At 43.1% G+C, this 22,516-nt stretch overlaps 1 protein-coding gene across 5 annotated transcripts in view; it reads right to left on the bottom strand.

Annotated features, from left to right (window-relative positions):
* Positions 1-17,752, bottom strand: part of foxp4 (forkhead box P4) — a 178,592-nt gene extending 160,840 nt beyond the window's left edge. For 3 of the 5 annotated variants that reach the window (XM_014166823.2, XM_045705236.1, XM_014166826.2), the window contains exon 1: positions 17,098-17,752. The gene's annotated coding sequence lies outside the window, so the exon portion shown is untranslated. The remainder of the gene's footprint in view (positions 1-17,097) is intronic. The other 2 variants (XM_014166819.2, XM_014166825.2) reach the window with 2 other exon arrangements.
* Positions 17,753-22,516: the final 4,764 nt, after the last annotated feature.

Below are 22,516 nucleotides of genomic sequence, written 5' to 3'. Positions count from 1 at the left end.
TATTAGACTTTCCAACTTCTCATTTAAATACCACTGTAATGGAAGATGAAAAAATATATAGTGAAATTGAGAGGTAGCCTTACAAAAAAATTAAATAACCATGATAATTAGATGTACATATATTATAATAACTTTAAGGGAATGCATAGAAACTGCTGCTCTACAATATTCTGCCTAATTGCTAGAATTATCATATTAACCAGTTACCATTTGACTAAGTTGACAAAAAAAAAATTGATTATTCGTCCATTTCTTTTAGGACTTTCCTAATCAAAATCTAACATCCTTGAAGAATGAATTTGAAGGCCTCTTATCAGTTAATTAAATCAGGTTGGAAGTCATTTCTCTATGTGGCGTGATTAGGGCCCGCTCTGTTCTCCTCTGTTCAGACACCATGACGTGAGAGGAAACTTCTCCCTGGCTCATCAAACATTCACAACCAGAAGAATAGAATTTCTTTGAAGGGACGTCATGTTTTTTTCTCCAAACCTCCGCCTTTCTGATAAATTGTGCTACACCCAATAGATCTCTCTTTCTCCTCAACACATTCTCATTAACGCCAACAGAAAGAGTAAAGAGAGGAGAGAGAAAGGAGAGGGGAGGGTAAAAAGAAAGGGACGGAAGGGGGGAAGAGAGAGATGGAGAGAGAAAGGACCTGGTGTAGAGAAAGAGAAACAATGTGATAGAGACTCAGGGAGAGAGGATAGGTAAAAAGAAGGAATGATGGAGGAAGATAGCGAGCGAGGGACAATCACACACACAACCCGGGTAACAGCCTTGGGTAAGCCTAAGAGACTAAACATGTACGTCTGGAGCTAAAACAAGTGCTACTGTTTCTACAGAGACACAATCTCTTCATCTATCCCTTTTCTGTGTGTTCCCTCTCATCCTTGACCTAGTCTGTTCTATTCACGTCCTACTCCTAACATTTAAACAAAGCTTTATCCCAGTGTTTCTGCATGCTTGTTTCACCCTCAGCTATGGTAGTGAATCCAATCTACACACACCCCTCATCTCATGGCAGGTGAAATAAATCCAACTGGATGGAAAGAATGAGAAAGAGAGGAAGAAAGAGAGAGAGAGAGAGAGAGAGAGAGAGAGAGAGAGAGAGAGAGAGAGAGAGAGAGAGAGAGAGAGAGAGAGAGAGAGAGAGAGAGAGAGAGAGAGAGGGGTTGTCCACTCAGTACTCCCATCAGTGGAGTATAAGACTGTCTCTCTGTCATTCAGGCTGCAGCCGGCCTCTCCAGTAGCCAGAAGAGCAGAACAGATATACTGCCCTCCGCACATCTGTCCATCCAACACTCCTCAGGGGAGAGCGAGAGATGGGGAGGGGGGGGGGGTAACTGAAAGGAAGGATGAGAGGGACATGAAGAGAGAAAGAGATGAGAGAAAAACAGAAAGGCAAGTAGAAAAAGAGTTTGAGAGAGGATGAGAAGCTGGTAGTTGGTGAATGACTGTGATTGGATAATGAATTGAATGAGCGGAGCTTGTCTGATTAAGTTGCAGAGGAGCCTAACTCTCCATCAACACGCTCCCTCATCATCCAATCAACACGCTCGGTTGGCCCGGCACCTTATTGGCTTTTATTCCGTTCTCTCCTCTTTCCTTCATGCCTTCTTTCCCTCCTTCCCTCACTACATGTTATCCTGTCTTCAGCGTAGCCACAGTAGTCTTTCTCAGTGAAGAGAGAATTCTCAAAGCTACAATTACAGCAAAGAACTATCAATTTCCCCTTCAATTAACCCTGTGGGGAGAAAGGGAGAGAAGTAGAGCGGGGAACAGAGGGGGGAGGAAGAGAAATTCAAATTTGGGACGCAGCATTAAACCTATGTGCTGCCTCTCCTCTCCTCCCCTGTCCGTCTGGGAAGTAGTAATAAATGAGGGGGTGAGGCTGAGGAGAGGGGAGGGGGTAGTGTAACATCCTCAGGGGTGAACTTGACCCCAGCACTGAGGGTCAAAGTGGTTACGGTAGAACCAGGGCCCCCATCCCCATTACGGCTGAATACAGGCTGCACAGGCAGCTAGCGCTAATGCCCACTATATGCTAATGAAGGAGATGGTGGGAGGTAGTCTCAAACCACAACCCAGAACTGCTGAAAGCTCTCTTCCATGGGAGACAGAGAGGGAAGAGGGGGAGAAGGAGAGAGAGAGGAGAAAAACGGAGAGAGAGACCAAGGGGGAAGGAGGCAGGGAGAAAAGAGATAGGGGGGAAAGTGAAAGGAAGTTGAAGAGAGAGAAAAAGGGGGAATTGAGAGAGGAAGAGGAGAGGGAAAAAGAGAAATGTCTGTTTTTATAAGAGGGAGCGATGAAGTGTCCGGGGTTGTGGTTGTTAGATCAGCCGAGCCTCGGCTAACGGCCCTCGGCCCGGAATTACAGGGAAGAACTCTGACGGCATGACTGCACTCTATCCTCCCCCCTCTATCCTTCCCTCTCTCTGAGCTGAGCCCCCGGAGAGGGATCCCAAACCAAACTCAGCCTTCAGCAAAGTTCCACAGGCAAACTTTCACAAAGCCCCCGAATGCCTGACTGCCCGCCTAGCTACATGACGACAGAGAGGCATGCCAGGGTTTCAATGCAGCCCTCCCTCCCTCCCTGCCTCTCCCTTCCTCCCTGCCTCCCTCCCTCTCCTCTTCTGCTGCCCTCTACTTTCAGAGGCGTATGGGCTGTTTGCTGCTGACCTTTCAGACAATGAAAACAAGCGGAACCCAGAAACTGCAAATGAGTGATACAGGTTGCATACAGGCTGCTCCACCTTCACTAAGCTAACATACGCGGTCCTGCCGTCGACGAGAGAAAGCACGGGCATTGTCCCGCTTGTTTTGCCAAGAGTCAATGGCTGCTTTTCAACTGGGTAATAAATGTCGTTAGTCCTTGAAGAAAAAAAATCATTCGTGTTTTCTCCATTACTTGCTGATTGTAAATACTTCAAAAGAAAAACCTCACATTGGAAAAAAATATGAGAGCGAAAGAAAAAAAGAAAAGGAAATAGGAATCTTTTAAACAGTCATAATGTCATTTTCATCTAATGATTTCAAAAGGATTTTTCCCTTTCTGTGTTTCATTTCACCTGGGAACACTATTCTTCAATTCAACCAATGAACGTGCAGGCAAACTAACAAAACACACTATTCAAAATTCACATTACAGTATGTTGTTCAATTCAGTGCATTCGGAAAGTATTAAGACAGCTTGACTTTTTCTAAATTTTGTTGTTACAGCCTTATTTTAAAATTGATTAAATTGTATTTTTCCCTCATCAATCTACACACAATACCCCATAATTAAAAAGCAAAAACTTTTTTTTTTTTTGCACATAAAGAAAAAGAAATAACTGAAATATCACATTTACATAAGTATTCAGACCTTTTATTCAATACTTTGTTGACGCACCTTTGGCAGCGATTACAGCCTTGAGTCATCTTGGGTATGACACTATAAGCTTGGCACACCTGTATTTGGGGAGTTTCTCCCATTCTTCTCTGCAGATCCTCTCAAGCTCTGTCAGGTTGGATGGGGAGCGTCGCTACACAGCTATTTTCAGGTCTCTCCAGAGATGTTCGCTCGGGCAAACTCCAGAGAGGTTCAATCGGGCAAACTCCAAGCGGGCTGTCATGTGCCTATTACTGAGGAGTGGTTTCCGTCTGGCCACTCTACCGTAAAGGCCTGATTGGTGGAATGCTGCAGAGATGATTGTCCTTCTGGAAGGTTCTCCCATCTCCACAGAGGAACTCTGGAGCTCCGTCAGAGTGACCATCGGGTTCTTGGTCACCTCCCTGACCAAGGCCCTTCTCCCCTGAATGCTCAGTTTGGCGGGGCGGCCATCTCTAGGAAGAGTCTTGGTGGTTCCAAACTTCTTCCATTTAAGAATGATGGAGGCCACTGTATTCTTGGGAACTTCAGTGCTGAAGAAATAGTTTTGTACCCTTCCCAAGATCTGTGCCTCGACACAATCCTGGCATTCAGTTGTACAACTGACTAAGTATCCCCCTTTCCCTTAAGTATCCCCCTTAAGTATCCCCCTTTTATACATTTGCAAAAATGTATAATTTTTTTTTTCGCCTTGTGATTCTGTGTAGATTAATGAGTTTAACATTTTTTTAAATCAATTTTAGAATAAGGCTGTAACGTAACTGAATGTGGAAAGAGGGAAGGGTCTGAATACTGTCCGAATGCACTGTACATATATTTAAATCTACTTCAACAATACATACAACTATATATACAAAAGTATATGGACATCCCTTCAAATTAGTGGATTTGGCTATTTCAGCCACACCCGTTGCTGACAGGTGTGTAAAATCGAGCACACAGCCATGCAATCTCCATAGACAAACATTGGCAGTAGAATGGCCTTACTGAAGAGCTCAGTGACTTTCAACGTGGCACCGTCATAGGATGCCACCTTTCAAACAAGTCAGTTTGTCAAATTTCTGCCATGCTAGAGCTGCCCTGGTAAACGGTAAGTGCTGATTTTGTGGAAAGTGGAAATGTCTAGGAGCAATAACGGCTCAGCCGTGAAGTGGTAGACCACACAAGCTCACAGAACGGGACCGCCAAGTGCTGAAGCACGAGGCGCATAAAAATCCTCTGTCCTCGGTTGCAACACTCATTACCGAGTTCCAAACTGCATCTGATGCAACGTCAGCACAGGAACTGTTGGTCGGGAGCTTCATGAAATGGGTTTCCATGGCCGAGCAGCCGCACACAAGCTTAAGATCACCATGCACAATGTCAAGCGTTGGCTGGAGTGGTGTTAAATTTGCCGCCATTGGACTCTGGAACAGTGGAAACATGTTCCCTGGAGTGATGAATCATGCTTCACTATCTGGCAGTCGGCGGACAAATCTGTATTTGGCGGATGCCAGGAGAACGCTACCTGCCCCAATGCACAGTGCCAACGGTAAAGTTTGGTGGAGGAGGAATAATGATCTGGGGCTGTTTTTCATGGTTAGGGCTAGGCCCCTTAGTTCCAGTGAAGGGAAATCTAAACGCTACAGCATACAATGACATTCTAGTCGATTCTGTGCTTTCAACTTTGTGGCAACAGTTTGGGGAAGGCCCTTTCTTGTTTCAGTATGACAATGCCCTCGTGCACAAAGCGATGTCCATACAGAAATGGTTTGTCGAGATCAGTGTGGAAGAACTTGACTGGCCTGCACAGAGCCCTGACCTCAAGTCCATCGAACACCTTTGGGATGAATTTGAACGGCGACTGCGAGTCAGGCCTAATCGCCCAACATATGTACCCAACCTCACTAATGCTCTTGTGGCTGAATTGAAGCAAGTCCCTGCAGCAATGTTCCAACATCTAGTGGAAAGCCTTCCCAGAAGAGTGGAGGCTGTTGTAGCAGCGAAGGGGGGACCAACTCCATATTAATGCCCATGATTTTGGAATGAGATGTTCGACGAGCAGATGTCCACATACTTTTGTTCATGTAGTGTACATTTAGCAACATATTTCATTAAATAAAAAAATAATGAAAACCTGCTCTTCACTAAGAGTTTGAGTAGTTATTTGAGTATAAAAGGCTTGTTCTAACACTTTTTAAATGTGATTTCTATACCCAAGTAAGGCATGCTTTCTTGCATTCAATGAACACACCACAGACACTTCTTCTGTATTCTATTCAGTACTGATGGCCGTGGATGTGTTAAAGAGAGTCTAATAACTGAACTGATTTTTGTTTTTGATGAATTACTTTACATTCGCCAAGCATTTCAGACATTTAACCTTAGGTCAAAAATACACTCTAAACATTTGAAAATATGTATCATCTTAGGTGGAGACACAACTTCTAAGAAAAGCTATTTTTGATGAAGAAATATCGACTGTCCTTGCATTATAAAGCCTTGTCATTTGACTGAACTGGAGTAGAATAGAATATGTCTATTAAAATGTGTCTTAATAAGAAAAAATCCTGGCCATGAATTCAGATGACAGTTTCCTTTTAATGAAGGGCTTGAATGCCTATTGGGAGCTGCTGGAGGAGAGCAGAGAGGAGAGCAGAGAGGAGAACAGAGAGGAGAACAGAGAGGAGAGCAGAGAGGAGAGCAGAGAGGAGAACAGAGAGGAGAGCAGAGAGGAGAGCAGAGAGGAGAGCAGAGAGGAGAACAGAGAGGAGAGCAGAGAGGAGAGCAGAGAGGAGAGCAGAGAGGAGAACAGAGAGGAGAGCAGAGAGGAGAGCAGAGAGGAGAACAGAGAGGAGAACAGAGAGGAGAACAGAAAGGAGAACAGAGAGGAGAGCAGAGAGGAGAACAGAGAGGAGAGCAGAGAGGAGAACAGAGAGGAGAACAGAGAGGAGAGCAGAGAGGAGAACAGAGAGGAGAACAGAGAGGAGAACAGAGAGGAGAACAGAGAGGAGAGCAGAGAGGAGAACAGAGAGGAGAGCAGAGAGGAGAACAGAGAGGAGAACAGAGAGGAGAACAGAGAGGAGAGCAGAGAGGAGAACAGAGAGGAGAGCAGAGAGGAGAGCAGAGAGGAGAGCAGAGAGGAGAACAGAGAGGAGAACAGAGAGGAGAGCAGAGAGGAGAACAGAGAGGAGAACAGAGAGGAGAGCAGAGAGGAGAGCAGAGAGGAGAGCAGAGAGGAGAGCAGAGAGGAGAGCAGAGAGGAGAGCAGAGAGGAGAGCAGAGAGGAGAACAGAGAGGAGAACAGAGAGGAGAACAGAGAGGATGGTTAATTCGAGAAGGCAGCCATGTCTTTACCTCCCATGCCAGAGTGTGAGAGAGAGAGAGGGAGAGAGAGAGAGGAGAGGAGGAAAGGCTTGTGAATGTCTGAGGAGGACAGGAGGAGAGGATAAGAGGAAGGAAAGGCTGTGTGTGAGAAAGGAAGAGAGGGGCTGCTTCAGATCGACTCTATTTGAACTGACAAATAAAAGAGCAGTTAAACCGCTCGGAACACCACACACCAAAACCAAGAGAACCGCGACAGTACTCACAGAGAACACACATACTCTTCATATCTGTGAGTGAGTGTATGCGTGTTTATTTGTGCAAGCAGGCATGTATGCGTGTGTGCATGTGTGTATGTGTGAGAGAGTCACAAAAGTAGCCCTGTGAGTGACAGAGAAGCATATCTGTACAGACACATCTGTCTGACAACTGACGGAGGGAAAGAAAGGGGGATGACAAAATAAAAAGTATTAAATGAGAGAGAAAAAGGAACTGGCTGCGCATTAAAGCCAGGGAAGTCATTCTATAGAAAATACACCCCCTGTCCTTCCCTTTCCGTTCCACCTCAACTCTCAATCTACCAATACTGAGGACTTCGAACACAGAATACCGTATCGACTCAATTTTGAGTCTGACATTCTTAACAGAAAATTGCACTTTTTGACCCAATGTTTCATTACATTTCTTCTTACCCTGCAGTGAGCATATGTTCTAGAATTGCACAAAATGTGGATGAGGTGTTTAGTACAAATAGCCTACTTTTTTCCACTCTACCACCTGTTTTAGATTAGGCTAATTGTCAGAAATGAAGGGACCAGTTAGTTTTTTTGTTGTTCAAACAAAATCCAGAGCTAAACTATTAAAAATGGGTGTATTATAATTCTATTGAACACTGCTTATTTTTTATCAATACTAAATGACAGTTTTAGGATCACCAACACAGTGGTATTTCTTTAAAGATACAGTAGTACTCCTTATTTCCTATTTTTTCATCCTACTTCCTCTCCTATTTTCCACTCCTCTATCCTCTTCTATTTCCACCTTTCTTTCCTCTCTTCTCTGTCACCCCTGACCAGTGGTCTCAGCCAGCTTCAGACTGCTGTGGTTTCAAAGGCCAGCGCCACAAAACACTCTTTCTTTTGTCTTTCTCTTTTTAAAGACTGGAGTCTGTCTAATACACTGTGTGGTAAAAGAGTCCTGGACAGCAGAGGTAATCTGACAGGATTAGGCTGCTTTATTTCCCTGGGAAGAAGGGATGGGAGAGGAGAGGAAGAAAGAGAGGAGGCCGCGCTCAAATCCCCCTAGAAATGTCAGACAGCGAACAGTGACCAGGGGCACAGAAACACACCTGCGCATCACACAGAAACACACACACATACACACACCTGTCATATCCCACTGGGCCACCACAGACCGGCAAGGAAAGGAGAAGAGACTAGTCCTTCTTTTCCTCTTTCTTAGGAGCGAGGGATTTGTGGGGAACGAGGCACGAAAGGAGGGAGGGAGAGGGGGATTACACAATTATTCAGATAGCGGCTGGGGATAATCTAGTGGCAGATGTCCCTTGGTCAACAATGCCCACCTCACACACACACACACACACACACACACACACACACACACACACACACACACACACACACACACACACACACACACACACACACACACACACACACACACACACACACACACACACACACACACACACACATTACAATGCCAGCCGAACACAGCCGAGAGCAAAAGCCAGCCGTAACCGATGGTTACAGGCACTTTGTGTAACCTGCTGGTGTAACAAACACACACTAATCACCAACGGCAAAGGAGAAGTCATGCAAACACACATTTCTTTAATGATAATATGATTTGGTGTATATCCTTTAGATTTTTTCTAACTTGATATATTTGTATCTAAAAAGTCCATAGCATGACGTTATCACTGGGACAGGAGAGGGTCAACCTGTTAGCTTTTGTTCTGCTATTTCTCCTCAGCCGTCAGAAAAACAACATCAAACCTGAGAAATTCTGTCCAAGGGAAACTACATAACTGACAGGTAATTGTGGTCACACACATACCCCACACCATCCCACTACATCCTTCCTTCAGCCCCTGCCTCTGTGTGATCTCAAGACTCTCATAGCTACTGTGCTATTCTTTTATCCGTTTCTCCCCTTCTCCTTCCCATTTCCTCTATCCTTCTCTCCCTCTCTCCACTGCTTTGAAAGGGCACACACAGAGCCTCAGAGTCCTCACCCCCTGTGGGGCAAAGTCCGGCAAAACCACTTCACCTCAAGGACCACGGGGAGGGAGAGAGAGAGAGAGAGAGAGAGAGAGAGAGAGAGAGAGAGAGAGAGAGAGAGAGAGAGAGAGAGAGAGAGAGAGAGAGAGAGAGAGAGAGAAAGAGAGAGGAGAGCGAGAGAGAGGAAAGAGAGAGACATTTGAGCCTCATAACCATACAATACTTAAATCTCAAACATGTCATGACAACACCAGTGAAACACACAAAATAACAGACTTTTGAAAAGATATATATAAATATTGCAACAAAAAAATCCTGAGTGTATGAGTTTTATTTTCCTTTTTCCTGTAATGAGTACAAAAATTGCAGTCAGTTAGTGCCAAGTGAATGCATAAGCAAAAGGAAGGGGGGTGGGGGGTATAGCTGTCAATCCGTCCTCTCTAGCAGCACATTGTGATTTGGGTTTAGACTGGTTAACAGATCTCTCTGTCAGTGGGTATATATATCTAGCGCTCTGCCCACCACAGCCTGTTTCTCATGCTAATAGTTTAAGTAGTCATCCTATGTCACCCATCACTAATACCATAAAATAGCAGCCTTCGCCAGCCTCTCAGCCGCAGTGTTAGCCTGTGTTAGCCAGCAGCACCCCAATACTTTACGGATTAGTCAACATAATGAGATACATTTATACGCTTGTTACTTATATGGTCAATGGGTGGGTGGGAGGGACTGGGACAGGGGTATGGAGAAGATTTAGTTAGTTCCTATAGGGGCTTCCCTCATACCTCTTTACAGTATAGCATACTGTACACACAACCTAGCACAAAAGACATTACACATTCAAAGCCAAACTAAACAACACATACAGCTAATGAACACAAACAACCTGAACTAAACACACAGAAATGTCAAAACTTTCCTACACTTTTAAACCTCAAAACCAAAAGGGACGGGGGGGGGCGAAAGCATTAGTATCATCAAACACAAATCTGTGCTAAGGCAGTGAAGACACTCGTTTCCTGACACTGTTTTCCTTCCGCTGGGGAGCGTTCAGGGCTGAGCGTGAATCTGTGGCTGCTCCTCCTCCCGCTTAAACCTTCCCGGAGTGGGAATCTCTCTCCAGAGCTCGCCTGGCGGATTTCACCACGGCTGCCGCAGAGTGTGGTACGTTTAAGAGGCGGGTAGCGCTCCTCTACAGGCAGGCGGTTTATGCAGCGCTAAAGTTGCGTTCAGGACTGTGCAGCTGTCACCCGTGCATCAGTTGAACCGTGTAATAAAGGCATTAAAACAGTACCAGAAAGTTTAGTCCCATTGTTGTTTGGAAGAAGTCTTTGAAGTGATCTGTTCCCTCGGCAACTGGTTGATTGACAGGTGGGTTGTCAGACTGGTACAGAGGGTTGGAATACACCAACGACTCTCTTATGACACCCTTACGAAGGGTCATAGGGGGAGGGGGAGACAGGTTTTGAATGGGGGAGATTGGGGAGATGGGAGAGACAGGCTCTATGAGGATGCCATACCACACACACACACACACACACACACACACACACACACACATTCTGTCATACGATCAACTCCCCAACACACCACCTCTCCCCCACACTTTCTCTCTATCTGTCTCCCATGCACACACTCCATTTCCCTACTTTCACACTCTGTCCATCCATGTCACATCTCCATGGTGGCCATGATGAGTGTCATCACACACTCAGCAGACTGCCAGCTCCATCTCCACCCAGATACAGGTACAGCCAGGTTGTGCTGAGGTTAGGTTATAGCAGCTAATTGCCATGGCCCTGCCCCCTGTCCAAGATTATTGGACCTGTCCCATGTTACTAAATCTCTACATCTACCTCAACCTCTCAGTCCCTCCTATTCCAGTTTCAGCTCCAGTCATCTCCCTCTCTAGCTCACTAGTGGTTAGAGCATTGGGCCAGTAACCGGAAGGTCGCTAGATCGAATCCCCGAGCTGACAAGGTAAAAATCTGTCATTCTGCCCCCGATCAAGGAAGTTAACCCACTGTTCCCCGGGCACGAAGACGTGGATGTCGATGAAGACAGCGCCCTGCACCTCTCTGATTCAGAGGGGTTGGGTTAAATGCAGATGACACATTTCAGTTGAATACATTCAGTTGGACAACTGACTAGGTATTCACCTTTCCCTTTCCCTCACTGTCCCAGCCTTTGCCCTTCCCCAGGCCTCCACGAGCCCAGGCCCTGGCCCTGCTCACTGCTACAGTCCCATCTCCAGCTAAATGTCCAGCCACAGGCACAGTCCCTTCTATCCTTTCTTTCTCAGTCCCTCCATCTCGTGCTCTGTCTCCAGTCTCTCCAGCAATGGGTCATAAAGCTGGCCTGTGGCTGCCAAGCTCTCTCAGGGGACGCTGATCTAATGCTTCCACACATAATGACCCACGCCTGCTTGCCTGCTACACACATACTGTCATTTCCGTCCTCTTCTCTCTCTCTCTCTTTCTCTCTCTCCCTCTTTCCCATTCCCCAGGCCCATAGGAAGTGGTCCCTTCCTCTCTCTGTGCTGCAGGGTCACTCCCTCCCACATCCATCAGCCCTTAAGAGGCTCACACTCTGAATCTATCTCTCTATCACAAAATCTCTCGCTCTCTTCGTCTATCTGTCTGCCTGTCTCTCTCGCTCCCTCTCCTCTTCTCTCTTCTACACTCAAATAGACTGCTGTGAATCACCCTAAAATCTACCCAGGGCATCACAGAATATCCTCTCCTCTTTCCTCCTCTGGTCCACGGCTCGCTCCCTCATTCCACAACTTGTCTTTCCCCTTTTCTCTCTTCATTCTGCTTTTCTCTGTCTTTCTCTGGACTAGTGATGCTGTGTCAGTCGGATTCTGCTGGCTTTACTTTCCCTAATCCACAGGTCAGCATTTGGCATGCACACACACAAATAGACATGCACACATACAAATAGACATGCACACACACAAATAGACATGCACAACACAAAAATAGACATGCACAACACAAAAATAGACATGCACAACACACAAATAGACATGCACAACACACAAATAGACATGCACAACACACAAATAGACATGCACAACACACAAATAGACATGCACAACACACAAATAGACATGCACACACACGAACACACAAAAATATTTGGGCCTCTCGTTCTCCCCAATAACAGGTTCAATTAGAACCACATGTGTAATCATGGTTGAAACTAAAGCAATGTGGCGGCGGATCAACACTCACGTCAATCACCTAACTGATGACCACAGCCAGCACTCTCATCACCAGCTAGCTACCTCCACACACACAACAAAGCTTTAAAACTTCTACATTTCAATTCTTAACAGATTTATTTTTATTTTTATAAAAAACAACATATTTTCCAGACTTTTAGGCTTCCTCAAAAAACAGCCAACACATGCATTGATTATGAAGTGTAAACATAACCATTTCATTTTGTCCTTTTTCCACAGAATCGGTTTTAATGGAAGTACTGTGATGGAGGCAAATAGCAGGATATCGACTGGGTCAAATCCTACACATACGAGCATCATGTATCGATGGCTTTACACCTCTCTTTAAAAACACTTTGGAGCAGCAGATAAAGCCACTCAACCAATGGGCAGCAGTAGTTTTGGTCTGGCAGGAGAGGTTTCATGTAGAGGGGGATAGAGAGACAGGCCGACAGAGCGAGTCCTCAGAAAAGTGTTCAATATTAGCCATGCTCAGGACATGAAAACCTTCACAAACAACTGTCCATCTCACTTGACTGGAGCCCATATGAATTTTGAATGGGCACTCTTTTACACACACACACACACACACACACACACACACACACACACACACACACACACACACACACACACACACACACACACACACACACACACACACACACACACACACACGTACTCGTGGTAAGAACACTTATATTACGTTGATGGACCACCACAATAAAGTTGGTGTGCATTAAGCCCACAATGGAACGTTTTGAAGCAGTCCGATTGATATTATAATACAGCAGTCAATACAGTCTTATCATTTTATAGTATAGTAAAGCATTCAAATGTTAGCGTGTTTATTGTACATTTTGTTTGACAATCTGGAACATGTTCTAGTCACACCCAGGCTCTGACACACAGCCAGTTAAAACCCTGACTACAGCCCAGACACACACAAACACACACACACACACACACACACTATGCTTAACTACAACCAAAACACGTTCAGACACACATAAAGGTTGTCTATCTGTCCCACCCTGATAGTGTCATCTAATCACTATTACTGCACTGTTGCATTTCACACAATCACTACTGACATTACAGATGCTGTTCAGCAAATAGTGAACAGACTTTGCTTTCCTTTAACTAAATATACCATAATAGAAAGTCCAAAAACATTTTACACACTACACAGATATAAGAAAAATATTCTCTACAACACTGAAAATCCAGCAGTAATAGAAACTCAACAAATCAGAAGAGAAAATGTGTGAGACAGAGAGACATGCAGGACAAATTCAACAACAGGACATGAAAAACAGTCAGCTGCCGAGGAAAAGAAGAAAAAAAACGTCTGATTTTACTGTCTGCAGCTGGACACAATAGCAGATAGAGCAGAGAGAGTCAGCCTTTTTCTGACACCTCTAGCTTCCTGACTGTGTCCACCTCATTTCCAAATCACTTCTTTTCCCTCTCAAATACCCTGTCTATTATCTCACTTTTGCTTTTTCTCACAAACTCTACTTTTCTCAAGCTGCTCTTCTCACATATTCTTTATATTACATTCAAACAGACTGTTCTTATCTAAAATCCTATTATCTTTCTTAGATACCACATGTATAGAAAAGTAAGAATGTACTGTTAGTATCTAAATATAATTTTCAAATAATTACTAGGTAACTACCATCTCCAATAGAGTGTAAAATGTCCCGCTCTCCTTCTCTCTGAAGAGAGACCCTCCCTGTTCCAGTCTCTCTCTCAGCCCAGCAGCAGGTATGCCTGTTGTAGCTGAGGATCTTCAATAATGATAACAGAGTAATTCAGCTGACACTTTTCCCTTAAGCTACTTCAAATGATGTTATATCTTCAGTATATGTGGCCCATGCGGGAATCAAACCCACAACTCTGGAATTACAATCATCATGCTCCAACCAACTGTGCCAACGCAACCACTTTCTCCTGTCTTAAAGCCAGGTCTGGATCTCTAGACCACAGCCAACATGACACACACTGCTGATAAAGCCCCTGCTTTCTCTCACCCTAAACTCTAAAGCCATTCCAAAAAATGGAATCAGTTCAGTTGAAATTTCCCACCAAGTTGGTTATGAGCAAAGTAAAATAGAATAGAGCTAAAAATAGAATAACACAATCAGAAAGATTAAATTAGATAAAACATTCTAAATAAATCTGGACATACCTAAAGGAGGGGAATTGCTTTTAGTAAAATATAAAAAGTTTAAAATACCCTTTCAAAGAATTTGCCTGGTTTTAAAGAATTAGTGGGGCTAACTATAGGCAGATTACTTTTGTTGTTCAGTTACAAAGTCCCTTCAATTTCTTATATTCTTAAGGAATAAATGCTAATCATGATTTTATAAATAACCCACTGATCTCAGAGAAGAAAATCAGCCCAGGTGTGTTTGTGAACAATTAAAATAACTAGTCCCCGGGTGTGAATATATATTTATGCCACCACACATACCACCAACCAAATCCATGTTTTCCTGCCTGGGAGAAGAGTTATGACATGGATATAAAATGTGAAATATAGCTCTTTCATCCCCTCTAAAAATTATATTAAACCTCCATCAGTGGTGCAATTAAAACTGTGTCACCATCGCGTTGCAGAAATGCCTCCCGTGGCACGCGCAGCCTCGGAGCGAAGGACAGGGGGACAGGAGCCGCAAAACAACATGGAGAGAGAGGGAGCGGGAACACACTAAATTAATTAATTATGTCAAATGCCCCAGCGTCCATCAATCAAAAGGAAAAACGGCAATGATCTGCCTTTTTCTTTTTAATGACTTACAGACCAATGGCACCGCGCCGCAACCAATAGCAACTAATTGTAATTTAATTTCTCCATCATGACGGACATCATTGCGTCTGACGTGCAGGAATGTCCCAGATGAAGGCTGATATTTAGGGAGCTCAGGGACGGTAATGTAGGGAGATATATGGGTGTGCTCAAATTTAGGAACTCAACCGCAACAATATAGCGGTGGTGTCTGTGACAATTTCTACATAGCCTTGTGAGATGTTGAAAATAGCCTACTTGTTTGAGACAATGCAATTATTTAAAATGAATTATGAATTTATAGATTTAGTAGAAAGTAGATTAGGAAATTATTTAAAGGCTTTTATAGGACATTACAAAACAAACAAAAAACGTTCATAATGAGATATAGAATGAATATTCGATGAAAAACAACTCTAAACGCCGGAATGCTTAAATGTGTTAAAATGGGTCTCCTCACAAAAGTGCACATTCAGAGCCTGAAATGAGTAGCCATTAGTTATTGTGCATGGGGCGCATTTGGCTATTCTGTTGATGAGTCCTATTGCACCCGACAACTTTTCAACACTAGCATAAGTTTTTACAATTTGTATATTTTCAAATGTATAGTTATTTATATTCCCAATACATTTCATATGCGTCAGTTGCAAAATACATATTTTCATAATTAAATCAATAAAGATTGTGAGGAGATGTGTTTATCCATTATCTTAGAAGTTATACAATAATTGTATATATATATATAAAACAAAACGAAGAAGTTATCAGCTAAAAAGGGATCTTCTCGGCTTTTCATGCCTTTTGCTTTTCTGATAGGTAAGTATATCCAATTCTGATTAATAGATTATGCATGCCTAATAACCAATAATAAATCATCGACATAAATTGTTCCATGCGCTTCACACCAACTTTGATTTTGAAGCACAATTGCAAGTATCATCAACAGTAGGCTAGGCCTTTAGCCTATTGTTAGGTAAACTGAATCAATAATAACAATAGCCTACTGTTACAGTAGATTTCTATTGTATTTGAGACAATTGTGAATAAATTCAAATAAAAGGGACACTAGCCTTCCATAAAGACTGAGACCAAACCTTCCATACCACCCGGATTGAAGTCTGCTAAATACAAGCCCACAATCAGCAGACAACAACATTTAAAAATATTTAAAAGTTTGACCGTAAAAACTAATTATTTAGGCATATTAGTGTTCTTGTCTAAATTAATTATAAAATAATTGAAAAGCTTAATCATAGATTTAATGTGGACCCTTAAAATGTATCTTTAATTAAAATTCAACAATCGCAAATCTATTGAGACCTCGTTCGGTGTGTGGTGAACGGGTAATAAACGATCAAAAAGAATTCAAACGATGGCCGAATGAGTGTGTAAATTTACACCCGTTATTGGAGACGCGATTAATCAAAGTATTTTACAAAGGACTCGTTTAGCGTTTGACGGTTGTGCACCTCCGTGCATTTGCTACTTTCATTCAAATTCACTCCGAACATGTTTGTGGGCCAGCTTTGTCTGAAAACTTTTTGTTGTTTCATGTGCGAGCGTTTGTGAACCTGACACCTTCCATAAGCGGTGAGGCAGCATGCAGCCACCGCTCCTGCAGTCTACAACTATAACTATCATTTCACACCTACATTTTAAAATCTAAATCAAGTAGGCCTATTTCCAAAGTATGTATACTAAAGTATATGGATTTCATATTAAAATTGCAATCTGTTATTTTGATAGCACGTGTTTATCTAGGGGAGAGGTCGCGAGAAACTCGCTCGTGGGTCCTTGCCATTTTCGACAAAACTTTTTTCTATTGTACAAAATGAAGAACGACTTCAAAGTGCATGGCCTGAAAAGGAGCCGATATAAAGTTTCATATTGGGACTACAGTGTATGCCAGCCTTGGTGAAACGCACATTAGGCAATAAAAGCCTAGTCATTCGCTCAATAGAGGGTAAGATTTTGTTATTATTGGTTTATAAGACTTTTGCTGAAAACAATGATAGCCATAAACAAGTCCAATTTTTGCAGTGTTCGAACTCAACAACACGCGCGCACACACTTTCACTCTTGGAAAAACACACGGACAGAGAGACAGAGGAGAAGAAAGGACAATTAAGAGGGATGGAGAATATGTAGATACGTGTATCAACCTGTTCTTGTTTTCTGAAGAAGTCAACTTTCACACCAGTGGCTGGACCATGTGGACAGCCCCGCTTCAGCTCGGCGCAACACCACACGGCGAGTCCCCTCGCGGCTACAAAGACTCAAGGCAAAATAACAAAAAGAGAGAAATCTTGGAATCTAAGATTGGTATCGCAGGACCATTACTTTCAACGACAACCGTCTTCGTTAGTTACTCCGTGCTTCCTTCCTTTCTTGTCCTTTTGTTGTGCGTTCTCTCTCTCTAGGAGTGGGCACTGTAGCTAGTGAAGTCAGAACAATACTAGTGCCACTACTCACACACAGGCTGCATGCGCAGCCCTTGGGGAAGTTGATGGAGAGAAAGCACCCAGCTTTTCGGGCTGTTCGTTGCCGGCTCTCCTCACTCTGGTCTGATCCTGCTATCTCGCCGTTATTCAGATCTTAACCCCTCCACAAGTCCCAAAGACGATAATCGACTCAGTTTTTGGCATCCCATCTGTCGCTCGCTCCTTCTCTAGCAAATCAGTGTTGAATTATTCGGGTTGTGTGTTGGTTGAGGATATGTTGGGGGATAGTTTGCTCTCTACCGTAATGCCTCTAAAACAGGTGCTCGTTCTCATCTCCCTGTGCCTTGCGAGTGGCAGAGAAAAGCGCTTCACATGGCCGGGTGGCAAGCGGCAATTGCACCGCTAGAAAATCCGCCTACCATATTTAGAGCACTGTAGACTCCTCAGAGGAGGAAGGGGAGGACCATCCTCCTCAGTGAGTTTCATAAAAACATATTTTTTTAAACATTTAAAAAGTTACCCTTTTTAGATAAAACTATACTAAATATATTCACATCACCAAATCATTGATTAAAACACACTGTTTTGCATTGAAGGTCTACAGTAGCCTCAACAGCACTCTTTTTGGTAGCACCACGGTGTAGCCGGAGGACAGCTAGGCACATTGACTTCAATACAAAACCTATGAGGCTCATGGTTCTCACCACCTTCAATAGACTCACACAGTAATTATGACAACGTCTGGAGGACTTCCTCCAACCTATCAGAACTGACATGTTGTTCTCACAATTCTTTCCCAATCAGAGAATGAATCTAGTACTGAAAGCATAAGCTACAGCTACTGTAGCTAGCACTGTAGTGCATAAAATATAGTGAGTAGTTGACTCAAAGAGAAAGACAATAGTTAAAGTTTTGAACAAATTAATTTCTTCCAAAATGAAGGAGAAGCAAGAAAGAGATAGAGAGAGATTTTGTCATTTATTTTCACTTTCAGTTTCACTTAGCTAGCAAATGCTCCTAGCTAGTTTAGCCTACTCAAACACCCTGGCTCAAACAGACGGATTATATGTTAGCTAGCTGGCTATGACTATCCAACACAACACTGGAACTCTTTCAAGTCAAGGTTTTACTAATTTATTGCCACCGGGTCCGCCGGTGTAAGTGCTCAACTGCTTACTGACTGTACACTAACGTTACTGCATGATTGTAGTTAGTTCAATTAGCTATGTTGACTATGACGTTACTTTAGCTAATATGGTGACAACGATGTAGGCTGTGTGAGGTGGTTATGATAAGGTTTGGCTTGGAAAGGTGATGTGTTGTGCTTTGAAGTCCACAAGCGAAGGGGAAAGGTGAGAGGAGGAGAGTGTGAGAAGCAATACAACGTGGCTGCTAAAAAAGTGAACTGTGTTTATGAGTGATCAAGGGTGTATTCCTTTCCCTGATTCTGTTGAAAAACATTTCCTTAATGGATGCAAACAGAACAAAACGGGGATAAACATAGCTGAATTTGTCCAATAGAAACTCTTGTTTGCAACTGTTGGACTAATGATTACACCCTAGATCAGCAAGATGCAGGCAAGAGTGTGCAAAGCGGTATTGAATGTGTCACTGTCTGTCCATGTGTCACTGTCTGTCACCTCAAATTTTTGTCTCGACCTGTGGGCACCTATGTTGTAAACCTTCATTCATAGGCCAGGTTGTAGCAACCTCATGATGGGTATAGCGAACATTAGGGTATCATGTAGTAGCCTAAACCTGTCGCTGTTACATTGAACTGGTTGAATGAAATATGAATGACAGTCATGGAAGACTGTCATTCATATTCCATTCACCAAGGTCAATTTATTAACAGCGACAGGTTTATGCTGTAATAGAAATAAGGCCATGCTCATGAAAAAAAATTATTGTCCTCCCTCATCTTAAACGGCACTGACCGCCACTGGTGTAGAGAAACCAGCGGTCCTGGTTGTTGTCAGCTCAAATGTTTTCAATAACACATTGTTTAATAGGTTGACAAGATGAACTCAGCTCATTGGTCAAACATGCGGGGCAGCCGCTGAAGACTTCAGCAACTGTTATCTTTTAGTGCCTCAAGCTGCAAGCCAGCCCTGCAGCTCATAGGAGCAAGCAACAGTAACCGCGCTGCTTGCAAAACTGCTTGCGTTTTTCCGCGCTACTCCAATTGAAATCTATCATTGCGTTTTGACCAGAGGCAGCCAGTAGTGGTGTGTGGGTAACATCAGTGGGGAAGCCAAGCCAAGCCAGTAAAAAGGCCATATTATAGAAGGCCATATTACAACCTATGTTGTGATAATTGCGTTGTTTGCTCTATAGCCCATTCATTCCTACACCAATGTGATATACGATAAGTCAAAGACAAGTCACACAGTGGCGGAATAAATTCAACTACACATACGTTTGTTTCATCACAAAACTGGAGAGCAACATCTGTCCGGTAAAGTCTACAAAGCAAACATTGCATCTAACAAACAGTTATAAGACCTGCAGTATGGTCAAGCAAGTTCATGTTTTCAACAGTTTACTAAACAACTAGTGATTTATAACCAGTTACTGTAAGTCAGCACAAAGACAACAGCCTCCGCTATTCCAGCACCATTTACACTTAAACATTTAAACATTGTGGACCAAAGGAAGAGTAGCTGCTGCTTTCGCAACAGCTAATGGTGATCCTAATAAAATACCAATACAAAACCAACAAGGTTATATATGATCCGTTTCAGAAAGCTTGGCGTATGCCGCACGTCACTACTTCACAGGAAAGGCATTTGAACGTCTTTTTTAAAAATCAAAATGCGTTTTTTGGCAGAAATGTCTTCTCAAACATGTGAACTTTCATGTGCCCTAATAACAAATTTGTATTCCATCTGTAAATATGAATACAATTGTTAAATTAAGAGCCTAGTTGGTTTAAACATGGAAAAAAATCAGGAACCTTCCCGCTAGCTATGATTGGCTGAGATAAAGGATGGGCTGGACATGCTGAGAGATTTGTTTGGATTGGTCTGCCATGTAGCATGCTTCTGTCTATAACGTGAGCTGCTCAGTATGTCGAGAGTCCTTTCTACCGCAGAGTTTTTTTTTTATAGCTATAACATTAGCCATCGAGAACTACAAAAGTTTTGCTACTTTTCTAAACAACATAGATGCCCTGAATTTAGCAGGCGCTATAGACAGATAGGGCTACTTTCTGCACACGCCAATCGGAGTACCTTGACAGACGCTAGCCGAACAAGATGTAGCTACAAACAAAATGGAGTTAAATGGTTGCAGTCTGTAGTGAAGCGTTCATCCATGTATACGGGTAAGAGTCTTGCTACATTTTCAGATATTATAAGTTTCTAATTCTAATTGTCAGGAAGTCATTTTCATTGCAAGGTAAAGCATACTGTTAGCTAGCTAGCGAGCGAGTGTTAGCTTGCTGACTCGCTATCTAACATTACGTGTATGATCTGTGTCGTAATATTATTCAAATCAGAAAACCATTTGCATTGCTAGTTATTGCCTAATGTTAGTTAGCTAACATTGAACCTACAGTAATTGGTTAGCTTTAGCTACCTGGAAATTCATACTACAGCTTTGAAAATGTTTGTATTGGTAGTAGTATGAGTTGGGATTATGCCGGTTCATTATTTAGCTAGCTAGCTATATGTCTAAACAAAAGACTTCACTTCGCCAGGTGATTACATGACCAATCTAGTTTGCCAGGTGTGTCTTGGGATGATTATATGTCTAGACAATAGTGACCCATCCACTTAGCTAGATGTGGCTGGGGGGCTAGTTTTAGCATTTCTTTCACACAACCTATCAATTTAGACAAGTGTGTCGGGCAAGCGTCATCTAATAATTATAAAATATTTATAAAATAAATATGGACACTTTCTGGACACTTTCTGTTTTGATATTGCTATTACGCAAGTAACCATTTCACTGTACCGTTTACGCCTTCTGTATCCTGTGCAAGTGACAAATAAACTTAGATTTTGTTTGATATAGTGTGTGTTTACTAGAGCTATGAAGAACAATATGACCTGGACTGGACATAGGCCAAGGACTAGATAAAGTGTATTTTTACTTGCCGTTTTTCCTTATTGTAGGCTACTTCTTTTGCCACTACTCACTCTGTTTAGCACATGGCCTCACATGTAAATCCGTAAAGAGATGGGTGGGGCTAAGGCTTAAGAGGGTGTGAACAATGCTGAATTGGTATAGACAAAGAAGAGCTCTCCAGTTGGTGTACCAAAATATTCAAGGGCCATTTTCTCAAACGTAGGGTTACAAGTTTATCAACTTTCAAAGCAGAATTACTTTCCCATTGTTCCTCAATTGCAGTGTATGATATACAATTTTCTAGCTCTGACACCATTTCAAATTTTGGTACATAGAACCGACTCCAGGTGGTGGGTCACATATGCTTAGTTTAATACACTGAAAACAAAGTTAAAGATACCAAAAACAACTTAGTCCAATCAATGTTGCTAAATATAATGTGGCTGTCCATGGTACTGATTTCTGTCTGTGTGTGTGGGTGTGTTTGTCTGTGTGTATGTGTTCGTGCGCAAGTAAAAAAAATAAAATTACTCACCCTACTTGTAAACTAGTTGAACGCCAATGCCATCCTGCTCTCTTTTATGTTGGCAAAATGGTCTACGGCTCTGTCATAGAGAACGCCTTTATTAGATGTACTTTTTACCTCTTTTTCGTGATATCAATTGGTAGTTACAGTCTTGTCCCATCGCTACAACTCCCCTATGGACTCGGGAGAGGTGAAGGTTGAGAGCCATGCATCCTCCGAAACATGACCCTGCCAAGCCGCACTTCTTCTTGACACACTGCTCGCTTAACCCGGAAGCCAGCCGCACCAATGTGTTGGATGAAACACCGTCCAGCTGGCGACCGAGGTCAACTTGCAAGCACCCGTCCCGCCACAAGGAGTCGCTAGATCGCAATGGGACAAGGAGATCCCGGGCGGCCAAACCCTCCCCTAACCCGGACGACGCTGGGCCAATTGTGCGTCGCCTCATGGGTCTCCCGGTCACGACCAGCTGTGACACAGCCTGGGATCGAACCCGGGTCTGTAGTGACACCTCAAGCACTGCGATGCAATGCCTTAGACCAC

This window comes from Salmo salar, chromosome ssa22, assembly GCF_905237065.1.
Source record: "Salmo salar chromosome ssa22, Ssal_v3.1, whole genome shotgun sequence".
Classification (NCBI taxonomy): Eukaryota; Metazoa; Chordata; class Actinopteri; order Salmoniformes; family Salmonidae; genus Salmo; species Salmo salar.
Note: the sequence above shows the minus strand (reverse complement) of the source record. Positions and strands in the feature narration are given on the sequence as shown.